Source organism: Euprymna scolopes, chromosome 18 (assembly GCF_053919585.1).
Source record: "Euprymna scolopes isolate OS-2025 chromosome 18, ASM5391958v1, whole genome shotgun sequence".
Classification (NCBI taxonomy): domain Eukaryota; kingdom Metazoa; phylum Mollusca; class Cephalopoda; order Sepiida; family Sepiolidae; genus Euprymna; species Euprymna scolopes.
Window position 1 is genome coordinate 50,649,183 of NC_136499.1, and position 24,741 is coordinate 50,673,923.

A 24,741-nucleotide genomic window follows, 5' to 3' on the forward strand; every position below is an offset into this window, starting at 1 on the left:
CTACACATTCTTTTCATTCAAGATTTTCGAAAGCCATTCTTTAGCCGGGGAAGAAAAATAGAAACTTTAATTCACTCCAAAATTATTTTCTTTATAAAAACAAAACTACTTCATCAATTTAGGTAATTTTTGGTGTACTAAATTTTCTTTCCGTCATACGTAACACATATCGTTCTATTTTTTTTTATTTTTTTATTTATTTATTTTTTTTTTATCTGAGTAGGGAGTTCTGAACAAACCCCAAATATAAACACAAGTATGTATTGATGCAGATTCAGGTTAAGTCCCGTGAAATAATGGTCGAAACGTTCAATATGGTTCGGCTAGAACACCAGCGGCAGACAAGTAGCATCATAATGTCGTTTACGAATGAATATTAAAGCGACCATTTAGTTCAAGTTTTTGGATCGTCTACAAAAAAAAAATTGTTTTGTTTTTTTCTTTCCCTGATAGGTTACCATTTGCATCGTTTATTGACCGCAGAAAACTGACTGAATTGGTAAATATATTTGCCCCCACAAATGGGCCATTGTTTTCTTGGTTTTTGTTTATGTTTGCCTTTTAAGTTTGATGTGAAAATCGTGTTAAAGAATGAAAAAATAAAGCTTTGTTTTTAAAATCGTTTAGAAAAAGAAAGGTAAAAAATTAGTAAACATTTTGTATATTTTTTACAATAGCCAACAAAACAAAAAAGGAGCGAAAAAAAAAATACAACCAATGTTACCAAAGGTAAGATAAGTTACTCTTCTACCTACCTGAATAAGTTTTTGCTTTAACTTATTTTAAGCCGTTTATTTACAAAAAATAGTGTTGTCTGTCGAGTTAAAACGAAAAACATTGCAGTTTTATTATAACCATTTAGACATTTGAAAATCGCTCAAAAATCGAAAATTAAACAGATGCTTATTCAAATTGGCATTATAGCGACAATTAAAAGTAAAGAAAATACAGAAAAGTCTATATCATGTACGTACCCTGTACAGAACGAACATGTATTTAAAAAAAAATTCGGCTAATCCAAATATTTTTTTAAACTAAGAAAATCAAAATTTACGATTTTCAGCGATTTTACTACTAAACTGTATTGAACATAAGGCTGATTTTTTTTTACCTCGACACTTCGATTTGAGTTGTCTCCCCTTATTTCATCGGCTCTATCATGGCCGACGAAAACAGTCGTAAAATTTGATTTTCTTAGTTAAAAAAAACTACTTGATCAAATTACATAATTATTGGAATATGATATTTTCGTTATGTAACGAGTACATGATACAACTTTTTTTCTGTATTTTCTTTACTTTTAATTGCCGCCGTTAATGCCAGTTTGAATAAGCAGCAGCACCATTACAACAAAATAGCGGTAAGAAATCCATCCAATAAACATCAATTGTGCAAAACTAATATCCTATTAGTTTTGTTTAATTTTTGATTTTTCAGTCATTATCGCAGGTTCAAATGGTTGTAATGAAACCGCCATTTCTTTTTTCGTTCTAACTTTACACACTTGATACTACCTTTGTTTCAAAGTAAATAAACGCCTTGAAATAAGTTAAAACGCAAAACATAGGTAGTAGAAAAGTAACTTTCCTAGCCGTTAGTAATATTTGTTTTATATATTAGTAAAAAGATAAGGTGCTAATGCAGATAGTGATCCGCGGTATTTTTTTAAATCGTATTTCCAAGTTTAATTAAAGTTTTATGTTTTTTTTTTATTCAGTTGTAAGTATAGAACAGGTACAAAATAACCTCCCCTCCGCATGTTAAGAATGGCTTTTTAAATAATAACGTTATTATTTCAACACGGATCACTCTCTGCATGAGTACCAAAGATAATTATATATAATTAATTTTGTGGTATTGTTAATGCTTTAATATTTTAATTATTACACAAAAACCAAATAAAATTAATAAAAATAGATGTTAATTAACCTCCGATCATTTATTACAATAATTTTAAAGCCAGAAATACTTTTTGAGAGTTTAAATTTGGAAGCGTCTAAACTTTAAACGTTTCCAAATTCCTTTCAAATTTGGAAGTCACAAAGTAATTTTCTTTTTCAACTAGTAACAAAAGATTAAAATGGCTGACTTGTTTACGTAATGCATATCATAACAGAATTGGTATCCGGAATTCAACCTAATTAAAAAAAAAAAACAAACAAAAAAAAATCCTTTTCATGTACATACTCTTCATGGAACGAAAATGTCATATTCCAAAAATCACAAATTGATAAAGTAGTTTTTTTTTTGTTTTTTTTGTAACTAAGAAAATACAATTTTATGAGGAAGCAAAATATTTGCCTTGATTTGCCATATTTAATAGACAACTCAATTCGAACAACCAATATCTTAAATTTAGTCTTGTAATGGCTACGATATACTATTAATCGCTGAAAATCGTAAAAAAAGGTGTGTGTATAGGCTAAAATATGCAAACGAACTTTACTGTTCAGAATAACAGAATATTTTAAAATTGATAAACATTAATCAGAAGTGATTTTTTTTTCCAGTGCATTCTTCGTCAAGCCCAAATATCAACTGACATGATATTTTACAAACACATACGGAACTTGATGAACGCCATTAATTTGATGTATTTTTAATAACTCAAAAAATTGAAAATTAAACAAAAGTGCAGCTAATAACTGATCGATCTGTATATTTTTTAGCTGTAATTTTTTTGTTAAATTTTCGATTTTGAGGTGATCATCGAAGTTTCACGTTGGGTAAAATCCGACACCTTGTTGAATTCGTTGGTTTTACATGATTCGGAAGGTAATGCTAAAAAATATAAATAAGAGCACTTTCAAATAATTTAAAACTTGCAGGCTTATCCAGGTAGGTAATCATCATCGTTTGAAGCCGAAGATTCTATGGTTGACATTGGTTTCCTCGATATTTTCTAGTTAGAATTATTTCTAGGAAAACCTTGAGGCTTACAGGAAGGACCACGTGAAGGTTGCCAACATTCTAAGTGAAAGTGATTTTTGTGGAACAAGCTGGATTCGAACTTGTGGCATTTAGGTCGTCAGTCTGTATCGTTAACCACTACAATCTGCCACTTTCAACTAAGATAGGTATATAAAAGTAACATTAATTAACTACTAGCAGTTCAGCCCGGCTTTGCTCTGGCCCTATGTACTGTTCATAACTTTGTGTGTATATATATATATATATATATATATATATATATATTAAAAAGTTTGACTCGTGTCCAGGTAATCTACATCTAAAATTTCAAGTGTTTAGACCCAAAATTGGCGGAGGAGTTTGGTAGAGTCTGCAAAGATCAACTCTTTACACTTGACTCTCTGGCAGCTAAATTTTCAGCCAAAAACCGATTAAAAAGCTTGCCTATATCTGAATACACTTTATGTAAATTTTCAAATTTTTAGACCAAAAATTGGTTGAGTAATTTGATAGAAACCTCAGAGGTCAATTTTTTTTTAACTTTGACCCCAATTTTGACCTGTTAACATTTGTTTTGGGCTCAAATCAAATTAAAAAGTTTGATCCATTTCCAAGTAACCTACACCTAAAATTTCAAGTGTTTAGACCCAAAATTGGTGGAGTTTGGTAGAGTTTTTAAAGGTCAAATCGTTGAACTTTGACTTCTTGACAGCCAAATTTCTAGCTGAAAACCGATTAAAAAGATTTTCCCAAATCTCAATACCCCTTATGTCAAATCTTGAGTCTGTAGTCTGAAAATTGACAGAGTTAATTTGGTAAGGAAATGTACACACGCAGGCACACACACAGACAGTTTCACTTTTCTAGATATATAGATTTGTTTTTCACCCTCGTTTTCTGTTAAATATTCTGGCAAATTGATAATTTTTTTTTTTTTTTTTAACAATATTTAAGCTACTTTCGTTTTAAAATGGTTTATTTTGCATATCTAACAATATTGGGCACTTGTGCTTTATTTTTTTTATTTTTATTTTTTTTTTCAAAGGTGTCACCACTAATCAAGGCCCAGAGGCCACTCGAGGACAAAGGTTAATGAGTGTACAGTAGTCAATGGGACACTATCGTAGTAATCGTTAGTAGTCGAAATTTGGTAAATTGGATTACTTTAGGAGACTGCTCATCGAGAACTAGATTACAAACAAGAGAATAACGGATTTGATTTTTCACAGCAGATCTTTATATAGTGATGTTCTCGAATGTTCCAGCTAGTTTGCTGTATCTCTACACAAGGAAACGTAACATAGTTCCTTTGTTTCATGTGTGCGGGTGGTTAGATCACAATGTTGTGTGCTTGCGCATTCTTCATATATGTGGGCGTTGAAAACAGTGATTACTATGAAAATGCTCCTTCTGTACATTTGTTCCAGCTGTATGTAGCGTTTGCTACAAAGCGTTTTTATTTAAAAAAAAAAAAGAAAAGCAAAACTGGTAAATGTATATTTTAGCAGCGTAAATTATTTGACAAAAATAAATTATAAAAACTTTTTTATACAAAACACATTATTAGACCCAAAAACTGAAATAAAACCAGAAACAGTTTCATTTTTTTTCGTCATTTTTATTAGACTAAATGTACGATATTCAAGACCGCCAATTTGCTTTTTAAATTTGCCCTTTCTAAAGTTGGACAGATTGGCCTTTTTAAGGTTAAATTTGGCCTTTTCACGCTCTTCCATTACAAAAAGTAAACAAGAACGTATGGCGACCAAAAACTATTCCATGAAAAAAAGGCCATTTAAAAAGGCCAATCTGTCAAACCTTAGAAAGGCCAAATTTTAAAAGCAATATGGTGGCCTCGAATTAATTTAGCCTAAAAATAATAATAAAAATGAAATTTTTTTGCTGGTTTTATTTCAGCCTTTAGGTCTAATGTGTTTTATATAAAATAAATTTTTATGATTGTTTTTGTCTGTCAAATAATTTATGTTGCTAAACTACACGTTTACCAAAAACCTATTGGGTACTTATGCACTTTTGTTACTGCGCTGAAATACTCACATTATTTTGAAACCCATTCATAACATGGGGAGGGTGTTTTGTAACTATTCTGTGCTTTTACCTAACAATTTAATAATTAAAAAAAAAAGATATTGAGAACCTAAAAAGGTAATTTTTTTTTTTTTTTTTTTTTTTTTTTTTTTTTTTGTGACCTGCCCCAGTGTAGTATAAACACCTCCAACCACTCCATGTTAAGAATGGCTTTTGAAATAAAACTCAATATGGTTTCCGTTCTGCTAGATCTACAGCAGATGTCCTTACAGTTATATCGCATAGGATTAGCAAATCTCTCGACGGTGGCAATCTTTCTAGGGCAATTGCTCTTGACATATCTAAAGCCTTTGATAGGGTATGGCATAAAGGTTTACTTCATAAGATCGCTAGCTATGGTATAGCTGGAAAAGTCTTCTCAATTATTAAATCATTTCTTTCTGATAGGTTCATAAGAGTAGTAGTTGAGGGGTAAAAATCAGAAGCTCACAGTATTAATGCCGGTGTCCCTCAGGGATCCATCCTGGGCCCAACTCTTTTCCTGATCTACATTAATGATCTTCCAAATCATATCCTTACATCATTTGTAGACATTTATGCTGACGACACTACCATTTATGGTACCACATCTAAGACAGTAAACGACCAAGTTCTCTCCAATTCTCTCTCCTCTGATCTTGAGCACATAGTACAATGGGGAAAGGAGTGGCTGGTTACTTTTAATGCATCTAAAACCAAGCTTCTCTCTTTACATCATCAACATTCTAATCCACATTTGTCATCAATTGAAATGAATGGCTCTCATCTTCAGGAGGCCTCAAGTTTTGACAGGCTTCTGGGCTTGACCATTACTCCTGATCTTAAATGGAACACGTATATCAAATCTGTTGCCAAGGCCGCTGGAAAAATGGTGGGATCTTTCTATCGATCCAGTAGATATCTCACTGCTGATGCTATTCTCTATCTATATAAGAGCCAGGTACGTCCAAAGATGGAATACTGTTGCCACATCTGGGCAGGAGTTGCTAGAAAGGACTTGTCCTGCCTTGATAGAGTTCAAAATAGACTTCGTAGCCTCGTAGGAGATGTCCTTTTCTCCTCCTTGCAACCTCTCACAGAAGAGATGTTGCGAGTTTGTCTCTGATGTATCGTTATTTTCATGGAAAGTGTTCAACTGAGCTTCAATCTATGGTCCCCCCTCGCCAAACTTTCACAAGAAACACTCGTCTAGCTGTAAACACTATCAATAATTTCCCCCACTCTTTATCTGTGCCTAAACCTAAACGTAGATTCCATGAACAAAGCTTCTTTCTTAGAACTGCACGCCTGTGGAATTGTCTTCCGTTTTCCTGCTTTCCGGCTGACTACAATATGGTTGTGTTCAAGTCTAAAGTATATAAGTTCTTGATGAGCCGTTCCATATAAGTTATTAAATTTACCAAATTTTCATTACTAATGATTACTATATTGACCAATTTCTACTGTTCACTCTTTAACCCTTATCCTTGAGTGGCCTCTGGGCCTTGATAATGTGGTGATGCCTTTGTAAAAAAAAAAAAAAAAAAAAAACCCTCCCCCCAATCTCCCCATGTTAAGAACGGCTTTCGATGTTGGGGGGGGGGGTTATTCCGAAAGCCGTTCTTAATATAGGGTGGTTGGGGTGTTTATAATACGCTGGGGCACATCGTAAAAATTTACTCATAAAAAAAAAAACTTTCGAAATAGTACGGTAACAAAAGTGCATAACATTTAACTATTTTATTGAAAAATATATTTTATAAAAAATTCTTGTGAAATTATTCAAAATTTAATTTTTGTTTTTATATTGCTGTGTGTAAACATTATTGCATTGTTTTTAAAATTTAATTACATTGCATATATTATTTTTTTTATGAATATGTTTGTTTACCTTCACATTCTTGACTGCCTTGATTGAATCGTGACCGTCGTAATTACGAAGGCACCTCAAACATTTTCATATATTTACTACTTTTTTGCACAGTACATTTTAAGCAAGTTTAGCTACACCATAATATTGTTTTCTGTATTAATTACATTTTATTTTTTTTATTAAAGTTTTTATTAAAGTTGTTTCATTTATTTTTATTTACAATTTATCTGAAATTTGTTAATTGTGCTGGTAAATGTTTAATATAAAAACTGTAGATACAAAATTTGCTTTTTATTTATTTTATTTTTCTTTTCTTCAGAGATTCCCTCTTGATAAAAGCAAACAAATGCTGAAAAATATTAACAGCTGCTTTGTTGCAATGTTTTAATTCTTTTTTTTTCGTTGTGCTTACGTTTAGGAGGGGGGAATCCTTTTTCAAAAAATGCAACAACTGAGCAGTTATATCTCAAAATAACCTATTTCAGTCCTAGTACTTATTGCAATACTTGAAAGAATGGCAATGCAGAGGATTTCCAGTCCGTCCTGTGTATCAATGTAAATTCCGATTTAGTTCCGGAAATGGCCGAAGCAAGTAATTTACGATTTGAAAGCCATATGCGTGGTTTTAGCTGATGAGATTGCCTAAAAAGGACAGCTTTTAAAATTACACCGTTACTTTATATATCACATGATTGATTAAAATTTACACGTTTCAGTTTCATCATTTAGGCAGTTTTTTTTTGTTTTTTTTTAATTAAATTTCATTTGTTTGTGTTTAATATCCTTTTATTTTTAAGAAGATTCAGTTCCAGTTTTTTGTTCTGTTTCTTTTTTATCCTTTTTTTATCCTTCTTTTTATTCACATTTTTGTTTAAACATTTTATTCAGTTTAGTTTATTTTTTTTACCATTAAAATGCAAGACAATATTGTGGATAACATATTCAGTATTAAGGAAATAAACAAAGTTGACCATTTCTTATAAAATTTGAGTAATGTCCAAAAATTCAGTACGCAAAGTTAAGACACTGGAAGTGGACTCTGTTTACATATAAATTACACTACACTATTTGAAAATAATGATTTCTCCCTAGTAACATTCTTTCTATTCTCATTGGCTGTTACCTTGAAATTCTATTATTCCAGATGATACAAAAAAAAAAAAAAGAACGGACACATCAGCCCTTATTCAAGATGGCTGCTCGATCTTCACACATTTACATAAATCATTTATAATTTAGTTTAAATTTAAACAAATCCAGTTATAACTTTCATATAGATAAGGTAGCACAGCTACCTCTGGTGATGTTTACATCTAATGGAATGGAAGTTGCTAAGTATGAAACGAAAAACGAAATCATATGGGACCACTTGTTTTATCAAACAATAAAAAGAATTATAATTTGGCCAATTTTTCAATATTTGTTGGGAAAAGGTTCGAGCTTTAAAATGATACCTATCTGGCGAAAATCCGTGGCCCGTGTCAAAAGTTTTTGCGAGGCATACAAACACACACACACACACACACACACACACTTTTCCTTTTATATATATATATAGATACTGGTTTATGGTAGTAGGAAGTTGTTGATTGTTTAGAATTCCATGTTTAACATTATGGGAGTGTTTAAAAAAAAAAAAGAGTATCAATAATGTTAACTTTTTATTTGATAGTTTACTTTTATTATTATACCAACCTATTGTAATAGGACAAAGAAGAAAAAAAAATCAAATTCGTGGAAATCAGTAAATAAATATGGGCTTTTTTTTTACTAATTCAATCAAATGCTTGTGTAGATTTGTGATCTTTTTAAATTTTAAACGCATTTCAGGTGAAAACATGATGTACTTGGGTGTCATGCGTGAAAATAGTGTAAATTCAAAAAAATTAATGAAAATGATCCAGTAGGTTGTGCTAGATGTATTTTTAACAAAAAAAAAATCAACCGCAATTGTTCGAAAATGATGTCGATTTATTCTGTGTAGCTGAAATAATCTTGAAATTTTAAATTCGCAAACCAAAATACTTACCTTGACAGTTGTATCATAATTCAAGTTGTGTATTTTGCATAATAATTTGCACATTTTGTGAGCTTTTAGGTCTGTTAGGGGCCACAAATAGTTCTTTCTTCAGTAACTAGTTGAATATTCTGTAGTTTAGTGCTTCCTGATATTGTAGTAGCTGAATGGTTCAGTAGTTCTTGGCGGGTAAATATCATCCAATGTACAGTGTTCCTGAACAGAAATATATTAAAGTTCTTCCAGACTGAAGAAGGAAGTACGAATCTTAAAGAATTACAATTCAATTATTGCAGCAAGTTGAATATCAAATAAGTTCAGGTATGTTTTCCAAACAGAAATATTAATCCATGTTACTACCATGGCAAGTGGTCGTCTGTGCTCCAATCTCTGATCCCCCCCTCGCCAATCTTTCGCGATAAACACCCGTCTAGCTGAAACCATTGTCAAAAATTTTCCCCACTCTTTATCTGTGCCAAAATCAAAACGTAGATTCCATGAACAAAGCTTCTTTCTTAGAAGTGCACGCCTGTGGAACTCTGTTCCGGTTGCCTGTTTCCCACCTGACTACAACCTGGATGTCTTCAAGTCCAACATAAATAAATTCCTGATGAACCGCTTCCTTAAGTAAGACACTTTATCAAATCTCCAATACTAACGTACTGTACATGCAATAACCCTTATCCCCGAGTGGCTTCCGGGCCTTGATAAGTGGTGACTACATTGTGGAAAAAAAAAAAAAAATTCCAATTTTAGTGAATTTCAGCAGTGGCATAGTTCTTTGATGCCTACTGCAAAATAATTAGGCGGGAAATTATTCCCTTAATTGGATTTGCTCTGATAAAGATTGACACGTCTAATCGGAATGAGATCTTTTTGGAATGGAAATGGTGCAACCAAATTTAGTTCATAAAACATCAAATCTTGTTTGAAATAACATTTCGCATTCTTTTGTCTGAATAAAGGAAAATCTTTTTTATATATTTCCCATCATGCAACCATGAGCATTTCAGCATGCAAATTCCAACAATGCGTTGGTTTAAAAATGACAGACATTTAATTCATCAGTTTAAGTCAATGGTGATCTCCCTTGATTGTCATACTGAATTGGCCACACAACTCTTCCACATTAAAATATTATGAAACTCGATAATTCTATTTTTACTCATAATTATTTTTCTACTTTTTGTGATTTTTGGAATTTATACTAATTTCGACATGACACATAAGTGCGTAATGGTTCCATCTGAAATGCGTTGGTTTAAAAGATCACCTTCACTCTTTTTAAATATTTAGAATGAAATGAGTTTCAGCATTACTGCCAAGCAGCTTCCTTAAAATTATTAAAAATTTATTTCTATATTTTTTTTAATTTATATCATATTTTAGTAAACGATGTAATAATATTTCTTGGTTGGGACAATTTAAATTTCTGTAACTTTTTTATTTTATGGCACCGTACATCACTCACATAAGCAAAACATTGTGTGGGCTTCTAAATAACATTATTTTTAAAAACCATGTTTAACCTGTGGATGGTGGGGACGAGTGACTTTAACTATTACATATCTTATATATTTAATCAATTATTATTTAACCAGTTAACATTTACATTCAATTTTAATTCCTCGATTTAAAAGATGATGGTTAAAACAACTTGTCGATAGTTTAATAATAATAATTATCAAATATCAGATTCAAATGCACCTTGACGTTTTACAATTTTTGTGTTCATTTTTAGAATTCAACCTACTTAAAAAAAATACTGTTGAAACTTGCTTGTCTGGAGCACTTTCGCTGTTGTATTTTGGGAGTTGCCTTTGAACATTTAAAAAAAAAAAAAAAAAAAAATTTATATGCATGCCTGATGTGAGAAAAGTGCAGTTTTCACTTTATAAGCCAACTTCACTGTGTAAGGATATTTTATGTTCGTCTCTGATTCAAAAGAAATTTTCTCTTATTCACGCAGAACACATTGTGAGAAAATGAATCTCACAAACTCAATACTCCCTGGCAGAGGCAAAATAAATCCACAAATTACAAAACCATACCTTTAAAACTCCAAATTTATTCAGTTATAACAGCAAAGAAAAGTTATTGGTCCTGGTACAGTCCTTGCAAAACGGTGGGCCAGTTTTGCATCCCGAATACAGAGCCAGTAGTTAACTACTTTGGGTGGAGTGGTAGTTCGGTTTTCCTTCGAAAGGATCCATGATAATTCATGGTGTTCTCGGCAAGAGTTCTGGTGCCTTTAATTAGGCATAAATCAAGTCCCTTGGGACTCTAATTGAATTGAGAAAAGTTCAAATATCTAGTAGATATAAACACGATGAAAATGTTCAAAAAATACCATCCTCTAATTAGGATATCTTCAGCACAGTGTCTTTGCTTGTAAAGATTTAAAGTCCTTTTTTTCACTAAACATTTTTGTGATATAACGTGAAGAAATTGTGGCGGCTCCATTCTTCTCGGAGCCGCCCTTTGGTGAGTCTTTCCGTAGACTGAAAAGAAAAAGAATGTTTACAAAAAAAAAAGGCGCCAAGTAATTAACTTGGCTCCTACAAATAAACCAATCACACGCTGACTACTAGAATTGTGCATTGGCGGCTTAAAACAATGAATCCTGGCATGTAACTGGAGTTTCTCATAACATTCAAGGGAACTTATGCTTCTGTGGATGAATCCCCTTTGTGAGCAGTTTGAATTAATACCCAGTTAGGAACTTGTAAAAGAAAATGCTGATTCAACTCAATTTCTGTCATCGACTTTATAAGAACTTTCCAACCATACAGCAATACGGATAGTCACTATTCTTCCAAATTATTTATCTGTTAAGAAGGATGATTATACTTGGAGGGAACCATTAAGAACCTTTAATCATGCAAAGGCACATCGCATCTCCAACCACTGACTGAATCGAGAAATCCATTCACAGTGGGTGCATTTGAATTATTGTGGAGTTATCTGCACTTGTTTTTTCAAGATGGCGATGCGAGAGAGTTCCTTTTTGCTTACACATGAAATTTGATTTACTTAGTAAAAATAAAACTACGTCATCAATTTGTGGTTTTTGGAATATGACATGTTTGTTTTATAGCTGGTACAGACATTATAAAGATTTTTTCTATTTTTTTTATTGTTTTAGGTTGAATTCTAAAACATTTTTTTTCTTTTTTTTAAGGAATGGTGGTTATTCCCTTGTCATAGTACAAAGACTTATTTTGCTTTGGGTTTTATAACTTATTTACATCAGCCATATATATATATATATATATATATATATTTTTTTTTTTTTTTTTTTTGAATGTGACGAAATGTCTTTTCACATTTTCATTAAAAGAAAGAAAACCAATAGCATTAGTTTTTTTTTTCAATCAGTTTACAAATAGTATAGAGTGGCATTTTTTTTCTTTGCTTTTTAATTAATTTTACAATAACATCACATTAAAATTACTTTGGTATGACACTAATTGCCAACACTCATAACAAAAACGCAATTAAAAACTAGTAAAATGTAATTAATTCATCGCAATTTGTACTCTATATTGAAGAGGAAGGATCAGGGTTTAAATCTCATGTAAACATTTTTTTATTTTATTTACACCGGATAAAACGGACGAAATTTGATTCGAACGTCACAAAATAACCAAAACATAAAAACAATGAGAAATTAACATGGCATCAGATATACAGAGAACAGGTCTTATAAAGCATTAAAAATATAGGGTACTTGTACAGTTTAATCACGACATAAAAATGAAAATATTGAAAAAAAAAAATTATATTGTACGTACTCGTTATGGAATAAAGTTTTCATACAAAGAAATCACTTAATTTGATCAAGTATTTTTTTTTTTTATTTTTTTACACAGGAAAATTAAATTTTAATGAGATTGATCGTATCGTCACCATTTGTCTATTTTCAGGGATGATGAAGGGTGTGCTTTTAAACGAAAACTTGATTAACAAAGAACAAAATAAAAAAAAAGGATTAAAAAAAAAAAGGACATAGAAACTCTGTAAAATAAGTGAAAAAAAAACCCTAAAATATTTATCTAAGTATTTTTTTTGCCCATGTTTCAAAATAATCTCATCAAATTTTTTACAAACTTTAAGCGGTGATTGAAATTATCTCCCCTAGCGCCCCCCCCCTCCTCATCCGTGAAAAACTAGGTGGCCATGAAACAATCGATCTCATTAAAAATTGATTTTCTTGTGTAAAAAAACAAAAACAAAAAAAAAAAAAAAACAACTACTCGATCAAATGAAATGATTTTTTTTGTACGAAAACTTTATTCTGGAACAAGCACGTACAATATAATTTTTTTGCAATTTTTTAATGTCTTGATTAAACTGTATAAGTACCGAATATAGAAAAAAATTTAGTACAAATATATTGTCTTTTTAAATGTGACGAGATGTCTTTTCACCTTTTCATTAAAACAAAACAAGAAAAACTAATTATATTAGTTTTATTCAGTCAGTTTTCAAATGGTGTAGAGCAGCAGCTTTCCTGTTTTTTTTAATTAATTTTACAGTAACTTCACATATTAAAAATGGCTTTAACTTGACCTTATTTTTCTTACATCCCTCTCGTTTTTATATATATATATATATATATATATATATATATATATATATAATCTCATTTTGTATTTCGGTGCAAGTCCAGAGTTCAACCTAATTTAAAAAAAGAAACAAAAATAAAGAAATCTTTATGTACATACTGTCACGGAATGAAAATGTCATATTCTAAAAATCACATAAATTGATAAAGTATTTTTTATTTTCTATTTTGGTCCCCCAACAAATGAGGAATTAGACCTAGAAATTCATTCCCATTTGTTTGTTTGCACTTTTCTCAATAATCACACCCTGGATTTTTAAAAAATTTTGCTCAAACATAAGTTATGGTGAAAATAAATTTTTTCCTGAATGGATTTTCTGGGAAAGCTCTAGTTGCCTCTCATAGGGGGCATTATAGGGGTAAAATTGCCCCCCAAATCATTTGTTTGTTCACACTTTTCTAAATAACCACACTTTGGATTTTTTTTTTTTTTTAATTTTGTACAAACATTAGTCATGGTGAAGGTAAATTTTTCACTCGTGGAGGGGGACCCTGCATGTTCGGCTTGTTAACTAAGAAAATTAAATTTTGAGAAAGCAAGAACATTGTATTGATCCACCATATTTAATAAGTTGAAATAATTCAATTCGAACTACTGAGAGCAAAATCAGCCTTGTAATGGTTTATGCTTTACTATTAAATTTGCTAAAAATCATAAAAAATTTTCAATATTAAAAAAACTTGATTAATTTACGTAATTTTTTTTTTTTCATTCCATGGCATGTATGTACATCATAAAGATTTTCCCTGTATTTTTGTGCTTTTTAATTAGGTTGAGCTCTGGATTTGCACCCACACTTTCTTTATTTCATCATACAAATCTTTTCAGAAATAATAGGTTTCGTTTTCGTGACGAACACTTGAACCCCCCCCCCCTCTCCGCCCCATAATAAATTAAAAAAGGTGTTGCATATAGACAAATGAATAGATATCTTTTCTATAAAACATTGTTCCTCATTTTGTAAAAATACTAAAAACAATACAATATTTTATGTTTTTACATTGAAATTTTGTGAAATTCTTCAATCGAGAAACTGAGATGAATTGCTTTCAAAAGTTAAACCTGCTTCCTTTTTGGTAATATGAGCATAAACTTCACGGCTCTTGTGGGTCGGTATGCATTACTCAAATTACTTAAAAAGACAAAATCAATGGGTATGAAAAAAGTAATGTCAGGAAATGGTTAAAGAGAAAATGAAATGACTAATAATTTTTATTTTATTATCCCCCACCCCTCCCGGTCCTGGATATGACCTTAAACTATATCCAGTGGTGAGGCTCCAGCTTGCAGGCTTTGGGGAGTGTGGAGTCACCCTTTAATTGCCATTGCTCCCAGGTCCACTCTGACTCAGTGTGGTAGTACCTGTTAGCGTCCCAACTATGGGTTAAATAGAAACCGACTTGAAAACAACAAATATATTCTATTAAATTTTTCTTCAAAATCTTTGGATTCGGCATTAAATAACCTGAAAAGGGTTGATATGCCGTAAAACAACCAACCTACCACTCCCGTTGCTTCTGCCTTATCTTTTTCGTTCACAAGTCGACAAGAATACGTTTCATCTTTTCTTACCTTTTCCCCTACATCTTGTGAATTACATAATTTTAGGTACCTCCAATGCGCGCCAGTTTTAACCCCTCTGTATGCAGAATGTAACTGTAATTTAATATTATCATCCTAACTTTTTAACCATTCAAAAGAAGCTATAAATAAACTGCTAATATTTAAAAAAATTTTTTTACAGAATACAAAAATAATGAAAATGTGAGACAAAAATCGTGTTTACATTATCGACGCTTTAAAACAACGTTCCTATGTAGTGACATTTTTTTTTTCTTTTTAAGCCGTAGAAACACCCATGTTTAAAAATCTAGCAAAACTCAAATAATCGTCATATTTTCCTGAAATTTTTTATATTTATTCATTATGAAATAAACTTGCATAATAAAAGTAGGTTTCATTAAGTATATCAAAGGAAATATATTTTTTAGGTGTTCTAACCCCCCCCCCCTCCATATTTCATGTTACAAAAATTAAAGAAAATAAATGTAGGTTGATAAAAATTTCAACATTTTTTAAAGCTGAAAAGATCAAATAATTAAAATAGTTATATATATACAGTGGCGTAGCAAGGGAGAGGCGGGGGGAGGAAGGAGGAGAAAATGCAACCACACAATCAGATGCATCTTTAATTCTCAACTCGGTATTGTCATTTCCGTTTCTTTTATTTCTGTGTCTTCGAAAAACTATTCTCCCAGAAATCAATGATCCCCAGAAGTATCTTCAAGAAAAGGGGCTGGATCTGCAACAAAGTTCTATCAGGCTGACGGCGTTGAGAGATTGCCTTCTTCAGAATAGAGAAAAGATGGTGGACACAGCAATAGACGAGTCAAAAAAACTCTGCACTGAAATGGGGGAAAAGCATGGAGCATCGTATCCGCAAAAAGAAACAAATGGGTGGTGAAAGATTGACTGATGCAGGACTGGGGTTTGATACTGAGTTGAGACAGGAAATGCTGTCTGTCATAGACAGGTTGACTGAAGAAATATCTTGCAGATTTCAACAAGTTCACAATCTTGCACAATCTTTTTCTTACACCGTCAAATCTGCTTGGTGATGATTATGATTGTCAGCTTGGTGAAGTTGATGAAGATATAGAAAAAGATAAATTCTTTAGCGAAAGGAAGAGATTACAGCATTTTGTGAAAGCTTCAGGAAAAGACAAAATCAATGGACCTCTTGAACTTTTGAACTTTATACAGAGATGCCATGTTGGAGATTTCATCCCTAATATTGTGATCTTTCTGTGCATTTTCCTTACCCAAGCTATTAGCGTTGCCAGCTGTGAGCGCTCTTTCTTGAAACTAAAGCTCACAAAAACTACCTTCAATCAAAAATAAGCTTACAGACTTGGCAATTCTTTCCATAGAGAGGGAACTTGTCGATAGTGAATTTTGATAAAGTTATTGATAACTTTGCCGAAAAAAAAAAGCGCAAAAAGTATGTTTGTAAATTTTCAATCGACTTGATACCTTGCGATAGTTCTCTCACAAAAATAAATTTATAACCTTATTTTCAATTCTATAAATACATTTATTTTAAAAAATTTAAACTATTTTTAAAAGGATTGAAACATTATTAACAACAAATTTTTTAAATTCCATGCTTAAACTGAGCGATTATGCACATAGATTTCAAAAAGCACGAATACGTTTTTTTCTCTTTGGGAGGCTCAAGCTCTTAATAACATTATGGAGAAAAAGAAAACTGGATCGGACAATCCTCTTCTTGATACAGCCATGTTTTTTTTTGTGAAAATTTGGAAATAACAATAAAAAAGTAAATAAAAATGATTTTATCATTTCTTAACTGTTTCATATTTTCAAATGTTCTCATTTAAATTAAACCAGGCAGTTATATGCCGGTGGGGTGGGGGGATAATTTTACGACCCCCCCCTCCCCGAGCAGCAAAATCTGATACTACGCCACTGTGTGTGTGTGTATATATATATATATATATATATATATATATATATATATATATATATATAAAATCCTGTTATTTTTTTCACTTACCTTAAAATTGTAAATAAAATTGGACATAAAATCAATATTATGTTAAAAAAAAAAATAAACACTTTTCTTGATATTTTTTCTCTCTCTTGTAATATAATTGTTTGAATTACAAAAAAAAAAAAAAAAAAAATTCTAAAAAATAATTATTTTTCAAAAGCTTTAAATGATATTAATTTCAAATATTACATATGAAGTTTAAACATTTTTTATATCACAGGTTTTCAATAATAAAAAAATATATTAATATAATAGCATATATGACTCTTGAGATAATAAAAATTGCAAAAGCATAATCGACTAAAAAAATGTTTGGATTTGATTTAAAATGAGAGAGGGTGATAATCAAATTTTACGCCTTTTTTCCAAAAAAGTATGGACACCTGTAAGCAGTAGCATCTTTAGATACACGTATCAACAGAACAGGTTAAAATTAATTTTATTGTCTGTGTAGTTCATTTGTAAAAATCTTTGTTTTACAAAAGGAAAGTCTTATATTGTTTTTATTGTACATTTTATTTATTCATAAATTTCTGCATAAATGATCTTCCATAGAAACAGACCCAGACGATAGTAAACACAAAATTATGACGTCACTAGTTAATGTGTTTAATGATGACATTCTACTCAACGGTTTAGAGATGCTTACATAATTTCATCTAACATTTACTGATATTGATTTATTTTCATGTTATGTCATCACTTTTGAATGAGACTCGTATATATCTTTTCTTTTTTTCTTTTCTTCATTTTCCTTTTTTTTTCCTTTTTCATTTTCTTTCCCTTTCTTGTTGGCCTTGTTGCTAGAACATAGGGTCACCTGTTGATCTTTGGTGACCTTTGATGTTTTAAGATAGGATTATAGTGGTCGAAGTACTTGGGGTCAAGTTTTAACACCCTCACTTCCCAGCACACCACTTTGGTCTTTACTTGAGCTAAACAAGCAGTTGGAGATATCCATGAATATATCAATTGACTGGTCATTTAAACCCTTTTTCAGATCTACAAAATATGAATTAGGACACTGTCTGTAGGGCCAATCTTGCTGAGTGAGTCTGTCCTTGGGTGAGTAATTACTTTGGGAATAAAAACCAAGAATAGAAATTTAAACAGTCAATTATCAGCACAAGTATATTAGTCCAGCCCAATGTTACTAGGTGAATGGGTTTCCTCCAACATGCATTCCCTCATAAAGTTTTGTGAGGAGCATAACCAATGAAATACAAATGGCACTTGAGAATAAACCCCAAGCTAACACAAAGGTTATGAAATTATGCAAAATACCACATCTGGACACTGCAACTTGTACAAACCCAGACAGTGAAATGGAAGAAGTAACCACTCCCTCTTGTGGAGGGAACAGGATGGCCTGTTTATGTAATTGGGATCCCATCCTCCATGTTGTTAATGAATGGTAGTGTGATTGAGAAGCGAAAGGTCGCATAATGATGACAAAAACATACTGACATATATTAGTAAAAGAATGTAGATTTATTTACATAAATATACACAAGAAATAATAAGGATATAGATAGTAAGAATAAGAGTTCGTTGAGAAAGGAGTAACGTTATTTGCGGTTTATGAGAGGCTGACAGGTTAGTCAGGAGTGCTGGTTGGCATGACCAAGCCAACCAGGAGCGCGTTCTGTCACATCTTGACTTGTCGAGAGTTCAGCGGAAAAGAGGTAGAGAGATATAAGAAACAGGAAGCGATGTGGCTGTGTCGGGTTAGGGTTCGAGTTAGCTTGGGAGTACTGTTTTGTGTCTGTGTCCGTTGGCTAGGAATTTCAATTTCCACAATATCCAACATACATCGTTCTTGAGTTGGTGGAGGACAAACCCATCACCAAACTCTCATCCTTCATGATACAAAAATATATTAGTCGTGGTTCCAAAATCAATCAAAACTACATGTAACAATACCTTGATAGAAGTAAAAAAGAAGTACATTGAACTATTAAGAATCACCACACTACACAAAATAAAAGCCCCCCCCCCTAAATATCTCACCACTTCAAAGGGAGTGGTGAGAAACCCAGAACTAGATAACTGCTCAACAGACTGTAACAGACGTAAAAAGAATCACTACAAAGAAAAATGGTCAAACATTCAATACCAATACATGCATCTTCATATTTAACTCCCAAACTTCCAACAAAAATTAAGATCAGGTATATAACAAAAGTGGATCTCTGCATTCCTAATCCACTTAAATGTTATAATTCCCAGAAGTTCAGGCACCACTAAAGCAGGTGTACCAGAAGGATTTTATATAAAAATTTTGGAATGGCTGGATCTGACCAATGGCTGAAATGTGTAAACTGTTAAAGAAAACATTTAACTGACTCAAGATTTTATGAAGAATGGAAGTATGGGAAAAGAGGTAATGAAAATTGAATACACCCAGAACATCTCCTTCCCAGAAGCCCGAAAAATTGAGAATATCCTTCCAGCCTGCTCTTACTCAAGAGTAACTCAACTGTTGCAAATCACTTCCAATTCTGAATGCCAAAAATGTAATTTCCTCATAAGAAAACTACCAAATATGAATCTAAATGAACTTCTAACCTTCATAAAAGAACTACAGACACCCACACAATCTTCACTCCCCCCCCCAAACCTTAAACAATTAACAATGTTAGAAGGCTCTCAGGTAGAAAAACTACCTCAAGATACTTGAGTCCCTCCGAAATCAAGATCTAAAAAAAAAAAAAAAAACCTTGCAGTATAAAAATGAGACAAAACCCAGTAAAAACAGTCCTCACCCAAATATAAATGTCATGAAAAGCCACGATCCCAATCCAGACACAAACAAGAAACAAAACCATGTCCTCCTCCTTTGCAAAACTCGACCATGTTCTGCAAAACCAAAAACAAAAACAATTTTCTATTACTAAATAACTAAATACATGAATAAATATTTGAAGATATAAAGAATTTTAAGCATAAAATCTTTTATCAAAATGACTGGTCTTCACATTAAATAACCTTTTTTTTTTTTGTTCTTTTTCTTATCCCTTTTTTCTTTGTTCCTTTCATTCTTTTTCTACTTTTCTTTCTTCCTTCTATATATTAAAGAATTGAATTTCGCAAATTGGTGTTTGATACTAACTAGCCAATTTCATTTTTTTATCCTTGCATCTTGTAGTTTAATACATTTTTTTTCTCATACAATTCAGTTTTTTTTTTTTTTTTTTTTTTTCAAAGAATACTTATTCTGGTTGGGAAGATTTTTAAAATGAAGATATTTTTCAATACTGATCTAAACACCTCCATCAACTTACAATATGTTCAGCTTTCAGAATTTTTTCTTTTGCAAAGCAAGTTTTTTTTTCTATACAGTACTCCAAATGACTGATTATTAATAATGAAAATTGTCATGTTGGTTGCAGACAGGGAGAAAAACTTATCTTTTCTGCTAAGGAAGAAGACATTAAAAAAAATATATATAATACATGGTAGTTTCTTAGAAAACAAGTTAACTATTTTAATGAATGACTTAATGAAATAAAATCCAAAAGTGGGACTAAACCGAATTCTCACATTAATGCTAAAGTCAAAACAACCTATTTCAAGTTAGTACGTCCATTGAATAAGTTGAATTATCTATTTTGTTGTTATATATATATATATATATATATATATATATTTGGTATACTTTCCTTACAGGTTTATAAAGGTTTTTGAAAATTTGAATATTTTCAATATCAAGATTTTTAGTATATATATATATATATATATGTGCGATATCAGTCAGATAGTTAACTAGTTTACATATTGGTTTTGAAAAATTTAATTGTAATAATCACTAGCAGAGCTTGGGGCTATAAAGATCTGAATAGAAGATGTTAGTGTTAAGTTTCTCATCCTCCCTAGAAAGGAAATTCTCTTAATGTGAAAATTAATGATGTAGATAAATGTAAAAGGATGAAGATAATGTGAAAATTAAGGATGTAGATAAACAATAGTTGAATGATAAATTAAATCCAGAGTTAGCATCTTTTAATTTTGAAAAAACAAAACAAAAACACTAACTTATTTACTGGACTGTATTAATGCATAATATTAAAAATTGTGTTTAATCCTTGTGGACTTTTAATGATAAAACTAGCCATCATTCATCCCTGCCCCCTGTCATCCAACATGTTTGACCAAACTGTTTTTAATGTAATGCAAATGATCAGACTTCAAATATTTCAAAAAAACATTTGTTTGAAACCAATAACACTTTTTTTTTTTTTTTTTTTTTTTTTTTTTCATCATAAATAACACATTCTCGAAAATGGCTGAGTCAGTTCATGTATTTAGTATCATGTTTAGTATCGAGCCACCTCCACAAAGTGTTAGAAAGTAGGGGAGAAAAGAATGAGAAATACAGGGGTACCCCCCCAAAAAAAACAAAAGCTAAATGGAGGCCATCTAGAACATATGCTGTAGAACGGAGAAAAAAAAAGGCCAAAGACCCTAGTGATTTGATGTGATGTTTTGAATATAATAAACTAGTTATGACCAAAGTTTCATTTCATTCGGACAAAACACTAAGAAACGGGGCCTAATTAGAGTTGTGGCCCGTTTTTTTTTTGGTCACCCTGTATAACAAAAGTAGAAGAAATAGGTTTGAAGTCTAAGCTTACATATTATCATAAACTAAGGTTAGCATAGATCGAGCTGAGAAGAAAATCGCTATGGACTGATGCGACTAGACAGCTGTCAACGGACAATGTGTGGGTTCCTATTTCTATGTTATGCAACAGTGTCACACATGCACGCACAGGACTTGATTGATTTACATCAAGTACTCATCTTGTCATTTTATCATGGCACGATCACAAAGGTGATCGGGTTACAATCGTTTAAATTGATAGTTCTCGACGATCGTAAGTTCTTTTTTTTTTTTTGCTTATCATTAATATGTAATATATATGACTTATATTTACTCATTTACATCCCAAACAAGACATATTGTCACTTAAAAACATAAGGGGCTAGTATTTGGGATCATGCCTAACAGGAATTAAGGGGAGTTGAGCAGCGGTATGTCTGTTCACATTACATTTAAACTTTTTCATGTAAGTACAGTCAAGGAAGTAGAAAACGGGAGGGAATTCTAAAGTCTAGCAGTTTGAGGGAAGAGACTATTAGAGTAGGAGGTTGTCCGTCATCTGCAGTAGTATAGTTGTGGAATTTTGCTTGTTGGGTTAGTTGAGAATATGTACGTCAAGGTGGCACCAAGTGCTATGATTTCATTAGAGCACATTCCATTAAAGTATTTGTAAAACAGATACAGGGATATGAGATCACGATGATAGGACAAGGGTTGGAGCCTGGCTGATAGTGCGGGACCTATTGGATTTGAGACTTTTTTTTTTTTAGACTTGAAGCGTGAACGACTAGTGGTAGATGCTCCAGCAATATTCCATGCATAGTCGAGTTGTGGCTTTGTAAAGATATAGGATGCTCTCTGATGCGAGTGATTTTCCAATGCAATAGAGCGATCCCAGCTTCTTTACAGTAGCCTTAGCAATATCCTTAATGTATTTGTTCCGATTCGTGTTCCCTGTGAATGTTAGTACTATGATAAAAAAATGCACACGTTTGCTGTGCTGTGTCTAACATTTTGTATGCAGAGACGCATCTAGACAATATTTATTGTGTCAGACTGAAATTAGTAAAAAAAAAATATATAAAGAAAAAATATAATTAAAAAAAATGAGAAAATATGAAGTATAAGATTAATAAGTAAAAAATAATTTTATTGTAAATTGCAGTCTTATATTACACTAGCAGTTCAGCCCGGCTTTGCTCGGGCCCTATGTACTGTTGATAATTTGCCCTATGTGTGAATACACTTTATGTAAGATTTCAAATGTTTAGACCAAAATTTGTCTGAGTAATTTTGTAGAGACCGCAGAGATCAATTTTTTTTTTAACTTTGACCCCAATTTTGACTCCTTAATATTTATTTTGGTCTCAAAGCAATTAAAAAAAAAAAAGTTAGAAAATATGGAGTGTAAGATTAAGTAAAAACTAATTTTATCGCAAATTGCAGTCTTATATTACCTTGTTAATTTTTATTTGCTGAAAGGAAAGAATGACTTATCTTCCTTGTTTTACGGGAACTTTCGGTACCTTTACTGTTATCAATGGCAGATAGAGAAAATATAAAACCAGTGTTTGTTTTTAATAAAGTTCTACATAATATTTTACTTGGTAACTTTTTTTTTTTAATTTTTACATGAAATATGATTTTCACTTGTGACTAATAGAAAAGAAGTACCCATAATGCTGCAACCCTTTTTTTTATCTATTAAAAATTGTTATTTTTAGAAATTGTCCACTACTTAATGATTTCAGTTATCTCCCCTTGTGTTAAATATAATATTCATTCTTTTCTCTTTTTTAGAGGGTGGAAGAGTAACTTTTCTCATGTATTGTGGTTAAACAAAGAAAGATATATTTAATGTTTTTTATTATTATTATTATTATTAACACTTTTTTGCTGACCTTTGTTAAATATTTGAGATAAATTATAATAACGTGTACGCACTGTGTACAGCAGCTAATAGCTCTGCAAGCAAATCCAATATCACAATCATTAGGAGGAACCACTTCAGTTTCAAACCCTACCTGTCTATTGCATCGCTGAAGTGGTTGGACCCCACTAACAGGGGCTCGTATTGATGCTGATTGTAATCTACTTTTCTGTCCAACACTCATCGTTTCTTTTTAACCAGATCTAGTATTCCCTTTTTGCTGCTTCCTGCACATCTGTCACAAATTTTTTTACTTTTGTGTTTGTACAGCAAAAACGATCTTGATTAGCTTTCACTCTACATTTCCCCGAGCTCTCACAGTTATAAGTAATATTATTCCATCGTTTGCCCTGGCACTTTGTCAGTAGATCACCATATTGCTCATGTTCTTTTCTCTTCCGCAATCACAAAATTATTCTCCCATTGTACAATGAACAATGAATGCCGACATAATTCCAAACTTCTTTTCCTTACTGTAAATCAATGTTTCTGAATTTTTGAGATGAGGATTGCTGGATTTGGATTCTTTGGATTAATGTTCTCATTTTGAGTGTTATTTTTACAAGATTTAGGTTGATATAACCTCTGACCTGCTTCACATGTATCTTGTCAAACTCTAGGAATGTTTTTGCTGAACTCGGGAATCTGGATGGAATTTCAAATGGAACCCTTTATTTACTTCATGGGGATAGCATAGTCTTTTTTTTTTTTGTTTTCAATTGATTCTCCAAGTATTCTAACCACTACGTCATGGATCCTTACGATGAAAACTTTTGTAACAACAAAGATTTCTGCAGAACGTTATTTGCAAATGGTGGCAAACAACAAACCCTACTTAGTTGTTGTTTCGCAACGTTTCGGCCAACTATTCCTCTGGCCTTCGTCAGGTGGTAACTGCAACGGGATAGAAACTCTGAATCTCCTAATTGCATCCTCAGCAATTACTGCCATCCATAGTTGTTGTCGTCTCACCACGTTTTGGCTAAGTATGCTGGCTTCAGACAATTCTCACCCCGAACCGTAGAGATTCAACGTCTCTATCCACTGCGCCATGTGTCAAAACGTGAGATGACAACCACTATGAATGGCAGTAACTGCTGAGGATGCAGTTGAGAGATTCGGAGTTCCTATCCCGTTGC

At 31.9% G+C, this 24,741-nt stretch overlaps 1 protein-coding gene across 3 annotated transcripts in view; it reads left to right on the plus strand.

The window, feature by feature from the left end:
* The first annotated feature begins 339 nt into the window (after positions 1–339).
* Positions 340–24,741, plus strand: part of LOC145297618 (DIS3-like exonuclease 2) — a 162,488-nt gene continuing 138,086 nt past the window's right edge. Inside the window, exons 1-2 of one of the 3 annotated variants that reach the window (XM_080143692.1) lie at positions 363–499; positions 678–729. The gene's annotated coding sequence lies outside the window, so the exon portion shown is untranslated. Of the gene's footprint in view, positions 500–677; positions 730–24,741 lie in introns of all 3 variants that reach the window. The other 2 variants (XM_080143690.1, XM_080143693.1) reach the window with 2 other exon arrangements.